We start from the raw sequence: 16,139 nt of genomic DNA, 5'->3' as shown, positions 1-16,139 counted from the left end.
AGGACTGGAATTCCATACAGTTTACTATGTATTTAACTGACACAATAGAAGAAACAATTCAAAACTGTCAAAATTCGCTCTGTGTCAGCAGGCGACTTTCATTTTCATGTTTTTCTTTTTGTCTCCTAGGGACTACATAAAATAATATAACGCATCCTTTCTTACTTCTTCTCCAATTTTTTCCTTTCTTTGCTGTAGCTCTTCAGTTTTATGTTCCTTTCTTCAGTTCAGCAGTCATTATTTTTCTGACAATTCTCCAGGAGAATAGCAAATTATTGCATTAAACTTATACGGTAATATTCTTTTATACTGTGTCTTTTTTTGTACCAGTTACTGTCATGATGTAGTGCATTCGTTGGCTGCCGTTTCTTGTATTTTCACGCTTGTAAAAATAACTCGGAATTCATCCGGGAAATCTGCTGATGTCCATCCTCAGTACATTGCGAAATAACGTAACTCACTTTCTTTGTTTTGATATAGTGGACCTCTCTCTCTCTCTCTCTCTTATGTTTGCTAGTAGCGATGGAGAGACAGAACTATTTGAACGCCCACATAACAGTGACGTGGAAACTGACTCCACAGATGGAAACAGCGTGCTTCGGCACGCAGCATTTAAGTCCAGTCCAACAGAGGCTGCGACCATACGAGTGAACAGCTGCACTCTGAAGTCTCCCTAGTGGATGATTATGAATAAACCCTCGGGAGCAGCTCGCAGCATGCTATCGGTTGCGGTATTGGTACACCACATTTGTCCAGGAAGTCATCGACTTTGCTCTATAAGCACGTGAAAAAGTTCATTTACACATACACTTTGCTTTAATATTTTTTTCTCTGGGAACAGAATTAAAAATACCTGCAGGTGGCTTACCAGCAGTTAAGGCATCCAGTCTTAAAAGCCTTCATTGTATGATAAGAATCAAAAATAGTTCTGAACCCTTGGTTTTGACAAAGGTTTTCGGAAGATTTTCCTTAGCTGAAGAAAAATTCTGGAAATCCCTAGCCAAATATTTCCATCTGCGACTGCAGTTGTTATACTGTCAATTTGATTGTTACATGGCTGAGAATATCCTGACTCTGCAGTGGGTCAGGACATCCCAAATATTCCCATTTGCAGCTCCCACTGTTCTTTACTATCTCGTTTCTTGTATAGCTGAAAATACCCTGACCCAGTTATGGGTCAGTATGGGCCAGGACACAAACGGCCCACTGTATCTTTTGGTGCACATAATGAAAAAAAAGTACTGTAGTCAGTTTCCAAGTATCTATAATGTCTACACTACGCTCCATGGTTGTACTGTGGTGACGTTTTAGCCTTGCCTTCAGACGTAGATACGGGTACTGTTCGGACACTCAATAATTTTCTGTCCAGGGTTTTTACTTTTTTCTATGGATGACCTGGCTCGAAACTTTCCACAGGAAATAGCTACCTCCTATATTCGGGCTGAATATGAAAGTTACATCATCACTGTAGTTAACTTTCAACGTCCATTGTTCGTGCATTCGCGGAGGTGAACCAGACCACAACTCTGTAGGAGTCAGTGCTTATAATTATAATGAACAGTTTATTTTAGTTTTTGTGATACTCCAGTTCTCACTTCCTTAATTTTCATTTTTTCCCTGTATTTTCGCATTTTTCCATTGATAGTGACCTCTAGAATAATTTTAAAATCTTTCAGCTATCCTTGTCGGCCTTTTCTATTTAACTTGGAATTATAGACGTACATTATGGAGCATAAAATCTTTTTTCTTTGACTCTGTATTGGTGTTGACTGTGAGACTATTAAAGACATCTTTTTTGATTCTTTAATCACTTGCAGTTTGCTTAATTCATCGATTTCTTTCTCTGTTTCTCCGATTTGCATATTTTCACCTAAGCATTTAAATTTCTACACTTCATCAAATTTTGGATTTACGCTTACTAGGAAGTTAAGTAAGGATAGTGTACTGGATACAACATAATAGTAGCAGAAATTATCATTTTTATCAACAAAAGAAACGCAGTTTTTATATGTAAAGTTGAATTTTGATCCTAAACTGTCCTGGTATTATCTTTTACCTGAAGTTTCTCTTCCAGGCGACCCTGTCTCTTCAGAACACAGTAAGTGCGAATAGATAACCATATACTGAAACCACTTCTAATGGATGTTTATAATGCAAATTTCTCTGTAGAAAAAAAAAAGAATAGTTGTGAACTTATTTTCGTGCAAATAACAATTATTACGAAATTCGATAAAAATAGACAACATGTGTTTATAGTATACAGTTCTGGTATTAGAATATTTCATTTATGGCATTATAACTAGCTGGAAAATCTTCTGCATATCTAAATTAAAAAAGCAACTTCTATTACTAATTAATATGTAAATTAATAACAAATGTTGCTTCTTACCGCTGTTGTACTTTCTACATCAGGTCTTCAGGGAAATGTTTGGGGCAGTAATCTTCTCAGTGCAACTCTACCGGTTCTTTGATTGTCTCTTTCTTCACTTTACAGTAGATACTCTCATTGTGGTGGAGCCAAGTAGACGCAAAGCAATCTTCTTAAGACTGAAATCATGGTTGAGAACTGACTTAATACATGTTGGTAATACTGATATGACTGACGGATGAGTAGGCATCTACTAATACTGTCTTGAGTAGCGGAATATTTTCTTACCATGTCCCTAGATGAGGCTTCCAATATTTAGAGCTCAGACAGGCATCTGGAGAATTCTTTGGAAAAGCGCACCTCATGCGTTCCTTTCGTGGTCCAAGACATTACACTGCGGTCAATAGCTTTTTCTTGCGTGTTATCAGTGAGGCTACCTGGAAGAGAGAGGTCCTCGTTAGCATGTTAGATACAAATCCGTAAATTTTGGTACCTTTTGACACTATGCAGGAGCGATTATTTACTCCTAACAGTTTCAGTATGTCATTCAGTCATTCACAAGTAGCCCAGAAGTAATTTGAGTGCTTCAGGTTTCGTGCAGAACAGTCATTTCGAAGACTGCCTACTAGAAAAGCAAACGTAGTACGTATAAAATCAAACATTCGACTTGTCAGATCAGTCGAGCATGTTCAACTTAGAGTTGAACTATACGATTTTTTGTTCGTTCGAAGGTTATGTCTGCACTGGAAAGGTGTTTATTACATTAATAGTCGATTCATACAACCCCTTTAAGCCTAGATCAGTGTAGCGGAAAGAGAATTTGAGCCCCCCCCCCCCCCATTTGCCACCCAATTACAACTAGCATGTCTCAACCAGTGTACCACTTCACCTTGTCAGGGGGGCTCTCGTCTATCTGTTAGTATATACTGTCATTACTTGCAGGAACAGACATAAATGTGCAAATAAGAAATGACACACGTTCTCCCAGAGCCGTTAATCACTGCTTTCTTTGTTCTACTTATCCCCTTTAATGTGTCATTCGTAAAGATATGCCAGAAACCGTAAAGTGTTTCTAATAAACTGTGTTACTTGCATTGCATTATTTACATGAAAGTCCTGGAGAGTGGTTTTAGAATTGCCATCACAAGTAACTCCCAAAAATGTTATAAGAGGGGATCGTCTTAATTGCAATAGACCTATGTTTTTCTGTAGGGTAAGGAATTAGCTACAATGCTATTCATTAGTTCTTCCTATTAGTTCACTGGTATTCGTTGATGCAACTTTCAGTGATCTCTACACAATTAACTATAGAAATCATAAACTGTGATCCGTGTACTCGCCGTATTTAAATGTTCACTGTTTCATAATGACACTAGCGGAAAAATGACACAGCTTCTTAGAAAAGACCACTAGAGACTCAGAAAGGGTAATCCCGAGTCACGCTGAAAAATGAACGTCTACACGACCCAGTACATCTATGAATGTGCAAGCTTTTATGCCTAAATGAAGCTTCAATAGATTTTCTTACATCACGGGAATGATCATAAATTTAGCATACTAGTGAAATTTTCTTGGGTGATCAGCCGAGTGGCAGCATCGTCTTAAAGCCACATTTCAACGAGTTTCCCACTCGTCAAATAGGTGAAATACAGGCTGTTAAGTAAGGGCGTGGCCGGAATTACACATAGGTGGTGAAAGATATCACCTTAGTTCTTCTACAGCCCAATAGAGTAAGCCTTTGTCATTCATGCAGTATCCTTAAAGCATTAGTTTACTTTGAATTCTTGGCTGAGATACACAAGGAGAGACATTAATTAAGTGCATTGTCAAAGTCATACACATTTATAACCAACGTATAGCGTGTTACCCACTTATGTACAAATGAATATTGTTTCCCCATATATCTAGACTCCGCGGCATGACTCATTTTCTGACTTTTGGGGTTACAGAGAAATACAGCCTCCAGATGCGACGCGTAAGCTGCAAATGTCGGTCTTCTTGTGTATCCCAGTCAAGAATTAAAAGTAAACTAACGGTTTATAGACATTGCATGAAGAACAAGGGTTCCCTCAGTTGGGCTGTGAAAGGATTAAGGCGATATCTTTTACCATGTGTGTGTAATTCCGACCACGTTCCTACTTAACGAACTGTATTAGCTGTTGGCGCGTAAGAAATTGTTCAACACTTATTTCAAAAAGACACCGAGAAGAGTTCATAAATGAAATTCGCGGAGAAAGCTGACGTTCAAAAAATTAAGATTAGTTGAGTACTACAATATTTTTGTTGGACTGACGCAAATCTTGTTAGCATTTTTGTTCATTACAACAATAACGTGTTGTTAAGATGTTGTTCATATATTGTCATTTGTCATTCGTTACTTGGTGTATTGTAATTAAGGATCGAATTCTACATATCTGAAGAAAATTTATGTTACTTATAGCTTGAGGTACACTTAGTAGCTTTACTTTATTATTTTTTCAATGTATTGAAAGCCCTGTCTCTGGAACTGCAAGAGGCAAATGTTACATAGCAGTATTACTACGACGAAAGATTGTACAGTAGCATACAATCTGAGATGTCTGAATTGTAAAAATAATTGCCATTCCATATGAAAACATTTCACAACGCAGCAGAGAAAAATGGTGTTTGAGAAGTATTTAGAAATAACCCAAAACTTTCTGTTGTTACTGACTGTGTGAAAGTAAAAACAACATGAACCTAAACAGAAAGATTGAAATGTCAATGGATTACTATGAGGATTCTGGACACAATTTGTTCTTGCATTGGGGGTTGCCTACATTCAGGTGCTTGGCTCAATGACAGTTGACCTTGAACGTGACAATCAATAAAGTCAATCAGTTAATAAAACCAAATAAATCAGTAAAATCAATAAGTTCACTAATAATTTGAAATGTAAAATCCTCTCCTCTCTCCCTATTAATCTACTACCAAACATTGTGTAGTACAAAAATTCTAAGGTGGTGGAGCTAACCCAGTTTCATCTTGCTTTCACCTGTTAGAATTTTATGCTGCAGTTGCAATTTCGCTATTAAGCAATTTTCCAACATCTAGAAAACATAATACAATGTAATGAGAACAAGTTACGGTGGGGTTAACAACAAGTACAATCAATTTTGTAGTTTTATGAGATTCATATACTACACTTCAAGATTTTGACATACAGGCAGAGATAATAACTTAATATACGTTGAAATTCATATGCTACACTTACAATATTTTGACATACAGGCAGAGATAACAACTTAATACACATAAATGCACATTAAAGAACAACTAGTCAATATTCCATTTTATGTGTAGTGATTTTGAGTGGATTGTATATACGAGGTGCATTCAAGTTCTAAGGCCTCCGATTTTTTTTCTCCGGACTGGAAAGAGATAGAAATATGCGCATTGTTTTAAAATGAGGCCGCGTTCATTGTCAATACGTCCCAGAGATGGCAGCACCGTACGGCAGATTGAATTTTACCGCCAGCGCCGAGAATGAGAACTGTTTTAAATACTTAAAATGGCGACGTTTTCCTTACTTGAACAGCATGCAATCATTCGTTTTCTGAATTTGCGTGGTGTGAAACCAATTGAAATTCATCGACAGTTGAAGGAGACATGTGGTGATGGAGTTATGGATGTGTCGAAAGTGTGTTCGTGGGTGCGACAGTTTAATGAAGGCAGAACATCGTGTGACAACAAACCGAAACAACCTCGGGCTCGCACAAGCCGGTCTGACGACATGATCGAGAAAGTGGAGAGAATTGTTTTGGGGGATCGCCGAATAACTGTTGAACAGATCGTCTCCAGAGTTGGCATTTCTGTGGGTTCTGTGCACACAATCCTGCATGACGACCTGAAAATGCGAAAAGTGTCATCCAGGTGGGTGCCACGAATGCTGACGGACGACCACATGGCTGCCCATGTGGCATGTTGCCAAGCAATGTTGACGCACAATAACAGCATGAATGGGACTTTCTTTTCGTCAGTTGTGACAATGGATGAGGCGTGGATGCCATTTTTCAATCCAGAAACAAAGCGCCAGTCAGCTCAATGGAAGCACACAGATTCACTGCTACCAAAAAAATTTCGGGTAACCGCCAGTGCTGAAAAAATGATGGTGTCCATGTTCTGGGACAGCGAGGGCGTAATCCTTACCCATTGCGTTCCAAAGGGCACTACGGTAACAGGTGCATCCTACGAAAATGTTTTGAAGAACAAATTCCTTCCTGCACTGCAACAAAAACGTCCGGGAAGGGCTACGCATGTGCTGTTTCACCAAAAAAACGCACCCGCACATCGAGCTAACATTACGCAACAGTTTCTTCGTGATAACAACTTTGAAGTGATTCCTCATGCTCCCTACTCACCTGACCTGGCTCCTAGTGACTTTTGGCTTTTTCCAACAATGAAAGACACTCTCCGTGACCGCACATTCACCAGCCGTGCTGCTATTGCCTCAGCGATTTTCCAGTGGTCAAAACAGACTCCTAAAGAAGCCTTCGCCGCTGTAATGGAATCATGGCGCCAGCGTTGTGAAAAATGTGTACGTCTGCAGAGCGATTACGTCGAGAAGTAACACCAGTTTCATCGATTTCGGGTGAGTAGTTAATTAGAAAAAAAATCGGAGGCCTTAGAACTTGAATGCACCTCGTATCACACAATTACAAGTGTACACTTACAATACATCAGAATAAATGTTTAAAATAATCGATATAATTTTTATTTCTGAAGTCTGTTTATTCATTGAGTATGTGGTTGTTATTTGAATGCGCTATAAATTCAAATTTCTTCTAGAGCGTCCATCAATCCACCTTTTTCTACCCTGTGTAGTACGTTCTAAGTATGCTACAAGAATATGAAAAAACTATAAATTTCGACGTACCTACTGTTAATCCCACTACAAATTGTTCTCATTACAAATCAAATGGTTCAAATGGCTCCGAGCACTATGGGACTTAACATCTGAGGTCATCAGTCCCCTAGACTTAGAACTACCTAAACGTAACTAACCTAAGGACATCACACACATCCATGCCCGAGGCAGGATTCGAATCTGCAACCATAGCAGCAGCGCGGTTCCGGGCTGAAGCGCCTAGAACCGGTTGGCAACAACGGCCGGCTGTTCTCATTACATTGTATTATATTTTGTAGATGTTTGAAAATGGCTTAATGGCCGAAACTGCAACTGAGAAATAAAATTCTAACAGCTGAAAGCAAGATGATATCCTTTAAAAACTTTATGGAAACTATGGAACCATACTACAAGAAAATAACTAACCAAATTATGTTAGTGGAAAAGTTAAAGCCCCATTCGCTCTCCTACTCGATCCTATCTCCAATCAATTACAGCATAGTATTACAAACCCAAGATGATGGAAACGAGCCTATTGGGCCTTATACCCAACCAATCAAAGTGTAATATTAGAAAATGGTGACAAATATGCAGTAAAAGATTAGGTAATCTCAACTTGAAAGTCAAAGATATGCATTATATACACAAAAAGGTACACAAATGCTACATAGTGTTTCACTTCCCTCTCCTCCAATCAGAGCCAGCCACAGGGTGGTGTCACCTAAGCTTTGCTCAAGAGTATCTGAACGACCTGAATTACTTATCAAAAAATACATTATACACCTCCCTCTCTTCCAGTCAGAGCCTAATGTAAACTACAAAAGTGTAGTTCATCTGGGAGAAGCGTCCGAATTATTTATCATGAAATACTTCAGAGGATATAAATCGCATAAAAAATGATGAACCATGTTTTCATTACTGACTTCCAAAAAGTCGTTTATGGATTGACTTAATCGTCACATAGAAAAATTTCGTTCAAAACTATACAGGGTGTCCCATTTATCTTGACCACCATAAATAACTGTTTTTCCAGATGCAAATTACAAAATGTTTCAAGCAAATGTTCTTTCGCCGTCAGGGGGACATCAATCAGCATGATTGCCTTCGTTGTAGCTTTGTTTTTTACAAATATATTAACAGCAGTATGTCTTTTTTAAATGGAACCCTGTATTTTTTATTCGGTAATTCATTTCCTCTCCTAAAGGCATATTCAAAAATGTATCACAGTCTAGCATTCACTGAAACACAAGGTTATTAATTACATACCACAACATTGACGTTGTTAGTGCAGGTACTCGGGGTAATGGAACACATCCACGTGCTTACGTTGACAGAGGACAAATGTAAACATAAGTAGAATGCATACCCATCATTCCGTCAACCATCGTCAGTCGAAGAGTTGTTTGAGTAGAATGTACACCAACGAAAAGAAGGTAGAAATGCTGCTCATCTGTGGGGAATGTAAGTTATCAGAACAGTAATTGCATCACTGTTGTCGTATCTACGGGTACATTTAGTACAGTGGTTTAGTCCTTTTAAATACTGTTGTGTACAGTAGGCATACAGTAAAGGTTGTCCTTCCTACAAACTGCATCGACATAACGTTTCTTTTATTGTTGTTGTTAAAAGGTAGGCGAAATGCTACGCAGGCAGCGGAACTGTACAGAGAACGATATCCTGACAAGAACCCACCTTCTCCACGGATGTTTTCTAGTCTTGTTGCAACGCTTCATGAAACGGGAAGTTTCAACCCACCACAACGCAATCGTCGTAGCATTCGCACAGACGAAGCTGCCGAAGTTAATGTTCTCGGTTCCGTCGCTATGAATCCACATGTGAGCACACGACAGCTTGAACACGAGACTAGCATTCCTAAATCCGTGTACATCGTTTTCTTACACGGCACCGGTTCCATCCTTACCATGTACACCAACATCAAGAATTGCATGGGAATGATTTCCAGAATCGTGTACAGTTCTGTCAGTGGGCGTAGCAGCAAATCTTCGCCAGCCCGAACTACTTCTTCAATGTTCTATTTACCGATGAATGTTCCTTCTCAAACAAAGGACAGGTAAATACAAGGAAAATGCATTATTGGTCCAGTGACAACCCACGATGGCTTAGACAGGTGGAACATCAGCTTCAGTGGAGAGTTAACGTTTGGCGTGGGATGCTTGATACTACAGTTATTGGCCCTTATTTGATCAATGGTAATCTAAACGGCACAGCGCATGCCAACTTCCTCAGACGAATTCTTCCTCCTCTTCTGAATGAAGTGCCACTAAGAACCAGAATGCTTACGTGGTATCAACACGATGGATGTCCAGTACATAATGCCTTGTGTGCACGTCGCATTCTGAACGGAAGGTATCCTGCCAGATGGATTGGTCGAGGAGAAACATTTACTTGGACTGCTAGGTCTCCTGATTTAACTCCACTGGACTTTTTTCTTTGGCGATGCATTAAAGACGTTGTCTATCGCGATATTCCAACAACTCCAGAGGACATGCACGAACGTATCGTTTTGCTTGTAATTCTCTTCAGCATTCAGCACTGGAAGAAGTAAATAATTCTTTCATTCAACGAGTGCACCAGTGTATCGGTGTCCAGGTTCACCACTTTGAGAACCTTTGAATGTTCTACTCCTGGGCATTGGTACATGTGAGTCAAAGTCAATTTTGTGTTACTTTTACTTGGTTTTCATTTGTTTTCTGACAACTCCAGCAAGTGGACGAGTTTGTGATCCCGGGCTCAAAGTCAATGTTGTGTTATGTAATTAATAACGCCGTGTTTCACTGAATGGTACACTGCGATACATTTTTGGATAGGTCTTTAAGAGAGGAAATGAATTACCGAATTAAAAAATACAGGATACCATTTAAAAAAGTCATACCGCTGTTCATATATTTGTAGAAAACAAAGCGACAACGAAGGCAATCATGCTGATTGATGTCCCCCTGGCGGCTAAAGAACATTTGCTTGAAACATTTTGTAATTTGCATCTGGACAAACAGTTATTTAGGGTGGTCAAGATAAATGGGACACCCTGCATATCATTCGCTATTGGTTATTGGAACATGTATACAACATACTGTAAGTAATTAAAAACCAAAGTTGCTTATAAAATATAAATAATGAATTAGTACTATTTAACTTCCAATATGAGTTACTTTAAATACTACTCTATAAACCCTGAAAACACGAAACGAAATCAACTGATGATTGTATCCCAGTCGTTAACTGTCACCCACAGATGGCTGATGTGTCAAAAGCGCAAAATGCTAAATCTTTGTACTGCGAGTTGTTCACTGTCACCAACAGATGTCTGCACTGGTAAAAACGTGCAACGTTCGGTCTGTAGGCTACACATGGTTTAAGACACAATATATCATTAAGTTAATCGCGTTCCACGTCTATGATGCTTGTCAAATGTCAGAATATTCTAAGATGTCTACAAAAATACCAATACAATGCAAAAAATTGCAATGTCTGTATCAAATATCACAATATTATGTTCTACAGAAACACATAGTAGTCAAATTAGTGCCTACAGACATTTGCCAACTCAAAAACAAGCACTCTAGTATTGTTTCCATGATCAAATAGTTACAAACAACAGGATACTTTTTAGAAATGAGGTGTAAAGGGTTCGATATTGTAAAACTATGCTGACCACGATTAGCTTCAGAAAATATGTGCCACCTAAAATACTACGTTAAACAGGCAAGTACGAAAGCAGTCAAAAGACAAACGATCACCATTTCAGGAATGAAGGAAGATAGGAAATGTTTGATTTTGGAAAGGAAGAAGGTGTTTTATTACAACATGTGACTTAAACTGCAGAAAGTTATGCATCGTTTACACACACTCACGAGACGACCAATGACAGTAACAGAGAAATGTGACATCTCAAAAGAAAATGTAAGAGTCATTACACCAGAAATCACAATATGAATGTAAGTATTTACATCTACACTCAATGAAAGTCACAATACACCCTCAAATTAAATAATTCCCCTTATAAATCACTCTCAACCACCGTTTTAGGAGGGATAAAGATGACACATCATGTTATGCACTAGAAAAATGTAATTGGAGATACTGACTGACAATTAATGCTTTTATTACAAATGATGCAGCCCAACGGAGGTTATGCTGGCTCTTTTCGACGAAATTTGCAAACATTATTATGGCGGCAAAGTGCTATAAAAGGTTTATAGGCTGCAATTCATATACTCAACTATTACATGCTTAATAAAAATATGCGACACGCACAACACAAACAAACATCATAATAGGAAGGAAGGCAGATAGTGTTTGATTTTAGGAAGGAAGAAGGTGTTCGATTTTGGAAAGGAATAAAGTGTTTTATTACAATATATAGCTTAAACTTCAGAGAGACATGCAATGTGTATACACACTCTGTAGGTGACCAAAGACGGGAACAAAAGATGTGACATCTGTAAGGACAATTTCAGAGTCCATACCTTAAAAATAAATACAAATATCTGTGATTCACTGTATTATATGTAAGGTACCACACTTGTAAGATCTATGGACCTTTAAACTAAATATTTCCATTTCTAAAGTGTCTGTTTAACTTATCAAAGTACGCACAGCCTGTATGCTTATGATAATACGCAAGACCTGTACGAAAATTTGAGAGAAAATAAAGTTGTATTACAAGTAAGATTTCCCAAACTTTGCAAACACAATGAGGCATCAATAATGCGTAACACTTCTAAGCAACAACATCGTAATTACATCTGCAGCCTACTCGAAACAACCGTGCAACATAAGGTAGGCAGAAGTTTCGCTTTGAAGACCTTACACATTCTCCATGCAGTCCCGATCTCCTCACACGCAATTAACGTCGGAAGACATTCGTGGCGATTGATTTGCTTCGGACGAAGAAGTGCACGTCTGGGTACGATCATAGTCCCATAGGCAACTGCAAACATTTTTCCACGAAGGCATTGACCATTCAGTGTCACAGTGGGACAAATGTATTAATAATTACGATTATTTTTGAAATAATAAACAGTTTACTTACTTTATTCACCTATCTTTTTTTGTTTGACTGCATCTTGTATCTGTAACGTGGATGTTGTGTTTCTTGACTTTTAGGTGGTTGTTCAAAATGGTTCAAATGGCTCTGAGTACTATGGGACTTAACTTCTGAGGTCATCAGTCCCCTGGAACTTAGAACTACTTAAACGTTACTAACCTAAGGACATCACACACATCCATGCCCGAGGCAGGATTCGAACCTGCGACCGTAGCGGTCGCGCGTTTCCAGACTGTAGCGTCTAGAACCGCTCGGCCACCACGGCCGGCTAGGTGGTTGTTAATCCAATTTGCCCCGACATTGTAATATAAACGGCAAGCGCTTGTGAAACATAATATTTAAAATCGATGGAGTATATAATATGAGGCATAAACCCGAATTCGTTCTACATACAAAGGCATAGCCAGAAACGAATACAGCACGAAGGGTGCTTAGGGAAGTATTTCGTCCCTTTCATTGTGTGCTTTTGGTCCTTTTGACGCTTTCAGTAGCTGTCTATATTGTCTGCAAAGATTTCGTTTGCAGCGAGAAGTGCTGTGAAGTTGAGGAATAGTAATTTTTATTTAAATACGTTCTACAGATCTGCAGTGGAGTCTGCACGTTAATGGACAGAGCATGTTATAATAAAGTCGATAACTTCACAAGGACGTGTAGTTTACGCTGTTGAATGCGTCTGTAAATACTACCGCAGACATGATACAACACCGCCTTCACGCTTTTCCAGCTAGCCAGTACATTTAATCTGTTGTGTTGTTGTGGTCTTCAGTCCTGAGACTGGTTTGATGCAGCTCTCCATGCTACTCTATCCTGTGCAAGCTTTTTCATCTCCCAGTACCTACTGCAACCTACATCCTTCTGAATCTGCTTAGTGTATTCATCTCTTGGTCTCCCTCTACGATTTTTACCCTCCACGCTGCCCTCCAATACTAAATTGGTGATCCCTTGATGCCTCAGAACATGTCCTACCAACCGATCCCTTCTTCTGGTCAAGTTGTGCCACAAACTTCTCTTCTCCCCAATCCTATTCAATACTTCCTCATTAGTTATGTGATCTACCCATCTAATCTTCAGCATTCTTCTGTAGCACCACATTTCGAAAGCTTCTATTCTCTTCTTGTCCAAACTATTTATCGTCCATGTTTCACTTCCATACATGGCTACACTCCATACGAATACTTTCAGAAACGACTTCCTGACACTTAAATCTATACTGGATGTTAACAAATTTCTCTTCTTCAGAAACGATTTCCTTGCCATTGCCAGCCTACATTTTATATCCTCTCTACTTCGACCATCATCAGTTATTTTGCTCCCCAAATAGCAAAACTCCTTTACTACTTTAAGTGCCTCATTTCTTAATCTAATTCCCTCAGCATCACCCGACTTAATTAGACTACATTCCATTATCGTTGTTTTGCTTTTGTTGATGTTCATCTTATATCCTCCTTTCAAGACACTGTCCATTCCATTCAACTGCTCTTCCAAGTCCTTTGCTGTCTCTGACAGAATTACAATGTCATCGGCGAACCTCAAAGTTTTTATTTCTTCTCCATGAATTTTAATACCTACTCCGAATTTTTCTTTTGTTTCCTTTACTGCTTGCTCAATATACAGATTGAACAACATCGGGGAGAGGCTACAACCCTGTCTTACTCCCTTCCCAACCACTGCTTCCCTTTCATGTCCCTCGACTCTTATAACTGCCATCTGGTTTCTGTACAAATTGTAAATAGCCTTTCGCTCCCTGTATTTTACCCCTGCCACCTTTAGAATTTGAAAGAGAGTATTCCAGTCAACATTGTCAAAAGCTTTCTCTAAGTCTACAAATGCTAGAAACGTAGGTTTGCCTTTCCTTAATCTTTCTTCTAAGATAAGTCGTAAGGTCAGTATTGCCTTACGTGTTCCAGTGTTTCTACGGAATCCAAACTGAACATTTAATCTGCAGAGAAGAAATTTCAGGCGTCACAGGACTCCTTTCTCAGCCTACAAATGCGGGGGAAGTAAGTATTACTCTGTTGGCTCCGAAAGCACTTGGGAATTCCAATCGAAACAGTGTCTCGCCGTTACGTCTCTCTCTCTCTCTCTCTCTCTCACACACACACACACACACGCACACACAATCGCGCAACCTAAAGCAACCTAAACGTACAAAAAATTCATGTAACGGTTTTTGTGCTGTTAGATTTATGTGAAAATAAACACATCCATGAAACGCAGAAGCTCGTGTGCCCGCAAGAGAAAGTTATGGCTACAGCGTGTTTTATATCTGCATTTTTTGTGTGCTCTGGTGCTAATTCACGGAGCCGAATAGGGTTCTCCGTGGTCTGCCTGGGCTGCGGCAAAGTACCGTTCTAATTCGTCCGCTGAATATGCATCAGCGATTGTTTAAAGGGACTCGCATGGCTCATTGTTTTTCTTTCAGTTCTTCACACGCTCCCTGTATCCTACACTTTCAAGTGAATGCGCCGTTCTCAGTAAAACCTGTAGCGCCCACATGGACTTATCGGCGCCTTTTTCGTCTTCCTGTTCTTAAAATTTTGTACCATTACGAAATGAACGATTCCTTATGTTGATTTCCTTTATTTAATACTGTAACGTCTTTCTGAATTCTTCGCCTACTTCCAGGATTGCCTGCCGTCTTCCCGCATTAAACCTGTTATTTAAATTTAAATATTTCTTCTGTTGAGTTTTTCTTTTGCCTACGATAGTAGCCTTCGCTGTCCGGTGTTGTGTCTGTTGAACGTTATGGCATACTACTATATTCTTCGACCTATGTGTTTTTGTCGGCTGCTCGAGGTGAGCGTTGTTGATTCTCGATCACGGGGCACCAGGTTCGTTTCCCTACCAGTTTGGGGATTTTCTTCGAGAGGGGCTCTCTCTCTCTCTCTCTCTCTCTCTCTCTCTCTCTCTCTGTATGTGTGTGTGTATGAGTGTGGGTGCGCGCCTGCGTGTGTGTCTGTGTGTGTTTGTGTGTGTGTATGCGTGTGTTTGTTGTTGTCATAATAGTTTCAAAATCACCTACGCGCAATTTGCCGAAGTGGCATCAAATAAAAAGACTTGCACTAGATGACCGAACTCCCTGAAAGGGGACTCCCCGCTGAAAATAACACACATACATTTTTAATGTATTTCCTGACGAGATATCAATCAGCCATACTTTTAATTTATTCCGTAATCTCGATATCAGTCACAATGGAGAAAAAAAGCGGTAGGGGGCCACAGCTACAGCAGCAGGGGTGAAACCTCAAGTGTGCTGTGGGTGTGCATTTTAAAGATAGTATGTGATAGGTTAAAAGTCTTTACGGGATCGAAGCTCGTACGCAGATCTTTGAGATCTGAGACAACTAATTTCTCAACTGAGCTAGCTGCTCCACGTGGCATAGAAAGCTTCAATATTGTCAGTACCTCAATCCTGCTAAGGTGAAAGTGACCACAGCCCTATAGTGCAACAGTATGTCTCTTCTGTTTATCTCATCAGTTGTGACGATTCTGGTTAATTACACCTGCAAGATAGATAAAAGCCCAACCTTGAGTCGCCAATCTTCGAAGTATCTCAATAAAATCAGTTCTGCTAATTTAGCTTGGGTGAACCTACAATGATGAAGGACTAACATAAAATTCCCTGATTACAGTAGCGGATCCAGTACATAAAGTCCTACTGGGACCCTAAATTAAGTATCTGAATGCGTTATCTGACCACTTCCTATGATAATGAAAGTTTCGCTGCTCCTTTCGTATAATAATACATACAGAAGTTCGAATAAATTCAAAGAAAAATATTTCTTCCCACTTCAAATACTATTCATTAAATATGAAAAAAAATTCACTGCAGTGCAATT

The 16,139-nt window shown here is 39.3% G+C and overlaps 1 long non-coding RNA gene across 1 annotated transcript in view; it reads right to left on the bottom strand.

Annotated features, from left to right (window-relative positions):
* Positions 1 to 2,662: 2,662 nt before the first annotated feature.
* The window catches only part of LOC126457344 (uncharacterized), a 523,254-nt gene continuing 509,777 nt past the window's right edge, over positions 2,663 to 16,139 (bottom strand). Inside the window, exon 3 of the long non-coding RNA XR_007585460.1 lies at positions 2,663 to 2,805. This is a non-coding gene — a long non-coding RNA (uncharacterized LOC126457344). The remainder of the gene's footprint in view (positions 2,806 to 16,139) is intronic.

Source organism: Schistocerca serialis, chromosome 1 (genome assembly GCF_023864345.2).
Source record: "Schistocerca serialis cubense isolate TAMUIC-IGC-003099 chromosome 1, iqSchSeri2.2, whole genome shotgun sequence".
Classification (NCBI taxonomy): domain Eukaryota; kingdom Metazoa; phylum Arthropoda; class Insecta; order Orthoptera; family Acrididae; genus Schistocerca; species Schistocerca serialis.
Note: the sequence above shows the minus strand (reverse complement) of the source record. Positions and strands in the feature narration are given on the sequence as shown.